This window comes from Panicum virgatum, chromosome 3N (assembly GCF_016808335.1).
Source record: "Panicum virgatum strain AP13 chromosome 3N, P.virgatum_v5, whole genome shotgun sequence".
NCBI classification, from domain to species: domain Eukaryota; kingdom Viridiplantae; phylum Streptophyta; class Magnoliopsida; order Poales; family Poaceae; genus Panicum; species Panicum virgatum.
The window spans coordinates 33,081,238-33,087,542 of NC_053147.1; positions in this window are offsets into that span (position 1 = coordinate 33,081,238).

Consider the following 6,305-nt stretch of genomic DNA (forward strand, 5'->3'; position numbering starts at 1 on the left):
ACCCAGTCTAAGGCAGACATGGAACAAACCAAAAGAGACTTGGAAGCCAAGCGAGAGCGCCTCACCAAAGAACTGTAGCAAGTAAATCAAGAGATTGCCGATGTGGATGCCAGATTAACCCAACTTCCATCAGCACTTCAGCAACTTGAGGTAGAAAAACAAGAACAAGCTCGTCAGACCTACCAACTCCACAAAAGTCTCAAGCCAATACCAGGTTCTGCTGAAGCTGATAACAAGGAGATCCAAGAACCTGATGACATTCGCCTGCTTGTGATTTTTGTGATCCAAGACGCTCTCGGATCACTTGTTGATGCTGTTTTTTGGCACGCGTCAAAAGGATGATGAAGGAAAGAAGTACCAAGTTGAAAATGGCGATGGTGTACGAAGGAAAGAGATCGATAATAATTTGGTACCGATCAGGTGTCTCAGAGTTTATGGGCAAGTTTTGGTACGAGACGGTGTCGGTTTGGAAGGTGGTGTTTTTTGTTTATTGAAATAGGTTTCTTAATATAGGATCGTGCTTTGCCGTAATCGGCTAGGATTGTGTTAGCGTGGGGGTATGAATATGAGCCTCCCGGCTATTGTAAAGATTGATACACATCCAATGAACACAACTTTACTACTTGCAATTTACTTTCTCATCGGCGACTTCGCCACTTTTTTTTCTTTCTCCAGCGAGTTCTTTCAAGCTGATCAAGGACGCCTCACATTCGAGCGACTTGGTTTGCTGGTAAGTCTTCATTTTCCGAGTAAATCTGAGCTTTAGCTTCCGGGTGTATCGCTGTGGCTTCATTCAGATCTATTCAAAATTTATCGAATTTATCTAAACTTTGATTTCGTGCGCTGTTTTCTCGTTTAGATCTATTCACAAACTATTCGGCTTAGTGATCTGTTTAATCGACTGTAAGCTTCTTGTTTATCACGATAAATCTTGTAAAGCTAATTAGAACAGTTGTAAGTTTAGCTTTGTCCAAATCCACACATTCGTGGGTTTGTACATTATTACCTAGCACGTGTCGGCTCGAGATCTAGCCGTCTAATTGCTTATCGGTATCGGCAGCTCATTGCCGATTCCCTATAGATCGCCTTTATTACACGCTTTTTATACCCGATTTGTTGTCGTTTTCTGTATCGACAGAGCTTTGCCGATACGTTGCGTAAGGGTGATTTGGAAATCTAGCCAATACACTCTCGAATTTGAATGTTTGTTGTTTCCTTGTCAATTTACAGGTCAAATTGACTGGCACGCCTTGGTTTGAATCAAGTGTAGTCCGAGCTTGGCGTACGGGGCTCTCGGGCTTGGTGTGTGATCGTTTCGCGTCAACATCATTGTAAAATGCTACTTGTTCTGCCGTAGTGGAATTAAAACTTCAACTTGATGTATTGTAAACAATGCTAACCATTAACTCCACAACATTTGTCTTCTGCAAACACATCTCTTCCCTTTGTATATTTGAATTTTATTGCCCTAAGGTCGATACAAAACTATATCGGCCATGCAGTAACCAATGCTGCCAAAACACCTTTGGCTTTCTTTTATATTTTTTGCTCTAAAGGTGACATCTAACATGCCGGCAATACCAAACCCAGCCGATGCTTAATTCATCAGTTTTTTACATCATCACTCAAGACTCATCCATAGATCCAATTGTCTGACTCAATGATATTTTATAATCAGCAATCTTCAAAAACTCTGTCTCCCATGCTTGACTAGAAAAACAGCTTATCCTTTCATAGCTCTCTTCACAAGCTTATGCTGATGCAATACTAAATGACGAATCGGCAGCAACGACTTCAACAACATCGCCGATCCATTATATAAGACATTGATGCATAGTAGATGGTATGCAACAATTGGTATGAATCCAATATCTCTCCAACAGCAAACTGTACGAACCCTTTTCATTAATAACAAAGAAAGTAGTGGGAAGAGTCTTACTGCTGATGGTCAGATCAACACATGGTGCTCCAACTGTTGGAGATACGATTCCCTCAAAATCTTTGAGCATCATATCTATCTTAGTCAGATCTTCACTGCCTTTACCAAGCTTGCGCAACATGGCATACGACATTATGTTAACCGCTGCTCCTCTATCTACTAACATCTTCGTGATAGGTTTGCCATCAACAAATCCTTTCAAAAATAAAGTCTTGAGATGTTTACGCTTTTCATCTTCCGGCTTCTCAAAAGTAGCCAGTATAGGTTCCAAATTCAGTTGAGCCACAGCTTCTTCCAAACTTTGCTTTTCATCATCATTATCTGGTGCCATGAACTTGCTGGGCAACATGAAAACCATATTAACCAGTGCAGCTGATGATCTTGATTCTTGCCTATCGTCGGCCCTTTGCTTGACATGCCAAACCTCTGACTTGACTCCTCTTCTGGGAGCCTCCTTCCTCTCTTCTTCCAGCGCCTCTGCCTAACGCAGCCTCTGAACTCGTCTCTTTTGTGATCTGGTCAAATCTGTTGGACACCACCAAGGCCGATCAATATTATCATGAACAGGCTCTCTTCTGGATCCCTACGATGTGGGTACTCATCTGACACCCGGGCATCAGCAGTCTGTTCAACCCGCTCATTGGCAAAAATCCTTCCTCCTGCAGGATCACGTAGCGTGGTCCTGGCCCCCAGTTGATCATGCACTGAAACCCTGCCCCCAGTCGATCGTGTACAGAGATGCATCTGTCATCACCTCTTTCTCTGATGATCGGCCTACGAGGCCTCTGGTCGAACCGTGGATTCTTGTGCGATCGGTCTTCACGGTAGAAACCGTTGCACTCTGGACAATTATCTACTATCGGCAGAGTCAAACCTTCCTCCCAGCAGTACACAAAGAAAGGTCATCTCCAATGCCCCTCATGAAGTCGCGCAGTTTCCTCCCTGTACTGTCGCCTTTCCTGATCACGCTGGAACTTTTTCAGCAACATTCGGGATGTGACCTTCTTCTTTGGTGCCGCAGATTCTTCTTTCTCCTGTGGCTCCTTATCTTTAGCCTCATCTTCCGTTATCTGAGCTTTAGGATCAACAGCTCCAGATTCCTTGGCCGATTGTGACGTGAGCACCTTTGTCTGCAATGCATTCCTCTTCCCTCCAACGTCTACCATGTTAGCAGGGAACATGTGCCCATCAATCTTCATCGGCTTTTTGGGTGTCTCAAACTTGAGCCTCCCTTGTTCTATAGCCGATTGTATCTGTTGATGAAACACTTTGCACTCATTTGTGTCGTGAGATGTTGCATTGTGCCACTTGCAGTACTTGATATTCTTCAACTCTTGATCTGTTGGGATTTTATGATACGGTTTCAGCTTAATCTGACCCTCTGACAGCAATAGATCAAAGATCTTTTCAGCCTTGGTAATATCGAACCCGTACTTCTCGGGTTCTTTGTTGCCAAACGGACATGAGATCGGCTTCTTGTTGTTCTGAACCCACTCAGTCGATCCCACCATCTGGTCATCATCGGAATCGGAAGCATCTGAACAGTCGACAAAATTGACTTTCTTCTGAAAGTTACTTCTCTTCTGCTCATAAGGCTTGACTTCCCTCGTCATCCTGTGGGCTATCTGACTGATGTTGTAGAACTCTTGGGAAGCGTATTTCTCTCTGATGTGTTGCAAGAGTCCTTGGAAAGCAACTTCCGCAAGCTGCTGATCAGACAGAACCAAACTGAAGCACCGGTTCTCTGAACCTCTGAATAAAAGCAGCGACCGATTCATCATTCCTTTGCCTTAAGTTGGTCAAATCAGTCAGCTTCATCTCTTCTATACCAGAGTAGAAGCACTGGTGGAACTGCTTCTCTAAATCGGCCCAGAATATTATAGAGTTGGCTAGCAACGTCGTGAACCATGTAAAGGCCGATCCAGAGAGAGACATGGAGAACAAACGCACTTTCAACGCATCATTCTATGCTGCTTCTCCACACTGCATGATAAATCTGTTGATGTGCTCTACTATGAAGACCTCCCCTGTCCAGAAAACATAGTGAAATCTGGAAACTTGTACTTGTGGGGCAACGGTAGTTGATCATACGCAGCTGGATATGGCCTTAAACCAAACTGATGCCTCATGACCTCAGCAACCTTAGACGCCCAGTCAATCTGTTGACCATCTGTTGATGCTGACTGCGACGTTGGTGAGGCTATCGGCAGGGCTGCCGATGCTGGTTGTGCACTGGGTGTAGCCATCGGCTGAGCAGCCGATGCATTTCGCGCAACTTGCTGAGTGACTTGATTGGATAGCGACTGGTAGAGGACCATCTCATTGCTATGATTAGCTTGTGCTGACCCTTGATTAACTTGCTGCTGTGCCACAGGAGGCACATCGGGCACATTCACGTGACGAACAAAACCAGAGACAGGGTCATGGAATACCCAAGTAACTCCATTAGCATGAGGGAGTCTAGTTACCAGGACTTATGTAGGAGACTTGGGCTGTATCATCATCGCCAGATTTTGTTGTTGAGATGTCGGCCCAGAAGCCGACACATTGTTTGGACTTGTTGGCAATGGTGCTGATGCGGTTGTAACCGACGGCTGTGGAGCCGGTGCGGTGTCTTGAGACTGGGTCGGCTGTGGAGCCGATGCATTAACTTGCTAGTTCATCAGCTACGAGGCCGATGAGCTTGGTTGCCCTGCTGAAGATGACACCGTGTACTCTGGGGGCATACCAAATCCAGTAGCAGGATTCCATCCAACTGGGAACCATGTCATGTAGTTTCCCTGTGCATGTGTAGCCATTGGTGTGGAACTGGTATACACAGGAGGAAACTGAGGACGTTGTAGTACTAATCGGCTATGTATTCCCAACATCCACATCTGCCTGAGCTTGAGGGTCAATCGGTGACGTTTCAATAGCCAATCCAGTAGGGGCGAAGACCATCTGACTAGCCTGCTGATAGGCCGGTCCCACAAAGCCAAGCATTCCCCTATCTTGCAGTTTCTTGAGCACAGCATTGTGAACATAATTTGCCATGATCAGAGCATGATTCATGAAAGCTTGCCCGATTGCTTGATTCATCATATGCACCATCCTGTCCTCCTTCTGTGACTCATCATAGGGTGAAAGAGTGGGAAAATATACTTCTTGATTATCTCTCCACTCCTATTGGTACTGAAGGATAGAAGGCACCGCTGCTCATAAGCTTCAGTGGCTGCCTTGAGTTCTGCTTTTTGCTCTTCCTCCAGTTTGTCCTTGTCGATCGGGATCTGGTTTCCGGTAGAAACCTTATCCTTCCCTTCAGTTGTCATCTTGATGCTTCTTATCCCAATAGGCGTGCCAAAAGATGTGTTGACGTGAAATGATCACACACCAAAGCCCGAGAGCCCCGTACGCCAAGCTCGGACTGCACTTGATTCAAACCAAGGCATGCCAATCAATTTGACCTGTAAATTGACAAGGAAACAGCAAAAATTCAAATTCAAGAGTGTATCGACTGGATTTCCAAATCACTCCCACGCAGCGTATCGGCAAGGCTCTGCCGATACAGAAAACGACAGCAGATCGGATATAAAGAGCGTGTAATAAAAGCGATCTACAGAGAATCGGCAAAGGCTGCCGATACCGATATGCAACAAGACGGCTAGATCTAGAGCCGACACGTGCCAAGTAATAATGTATAAACCCACAAATGTATGGATCTGAACAAAACTAAGCTTGTAACCAATCTAATCAGCTTTATAAGGTTTATCTTGATAAATAAGGAGCTTACAGCCGATTAAACAGATCACCAAGCCGGGTAGTTTGTGAATAGATCTAAACGAGAAAACAGCGATACGCCCGAGATTAAAGCTTAGATAAATTCGGTAAATTTTGAATAGATATGAACGAAGCCACAGTAATGCGCCCGGAAGCTAAAGCTCAGATTTACTCGATAAACGAAGACTTACCAGCAAACCAAGTCGCTCGAATGTGAGGCATCTTTGATCGGCTTGAAAGTACTCGAAGAAAAAAGAAAAAAGATGGCGAAGTCGCCGACGAGAAAGTAAATTGCAAGTAGTAAAGTTTGTTTGTTTGGATGTGTATCAATCTTCTACAATATCCGGGAGCTCATATTTATACCCCACACTAACACAGTCCTAGCCGATTACGGCAAAGTACAATCTAAGAAACTTATTTTAATAAACAACAACACCACCTTCTATACCGATGCCGTCTCGAACCAAATCTGTCCATTAATACCGAGACACCTAATCGGCACCATATCTCGACCGATTTTCTTCTGCCGGACACCATTGCCATTCCTTAAACAGACATTTCCTTTCTTCATCATCTTTTTGATGCATGCCAAAAAAACGGCGTCAACAGC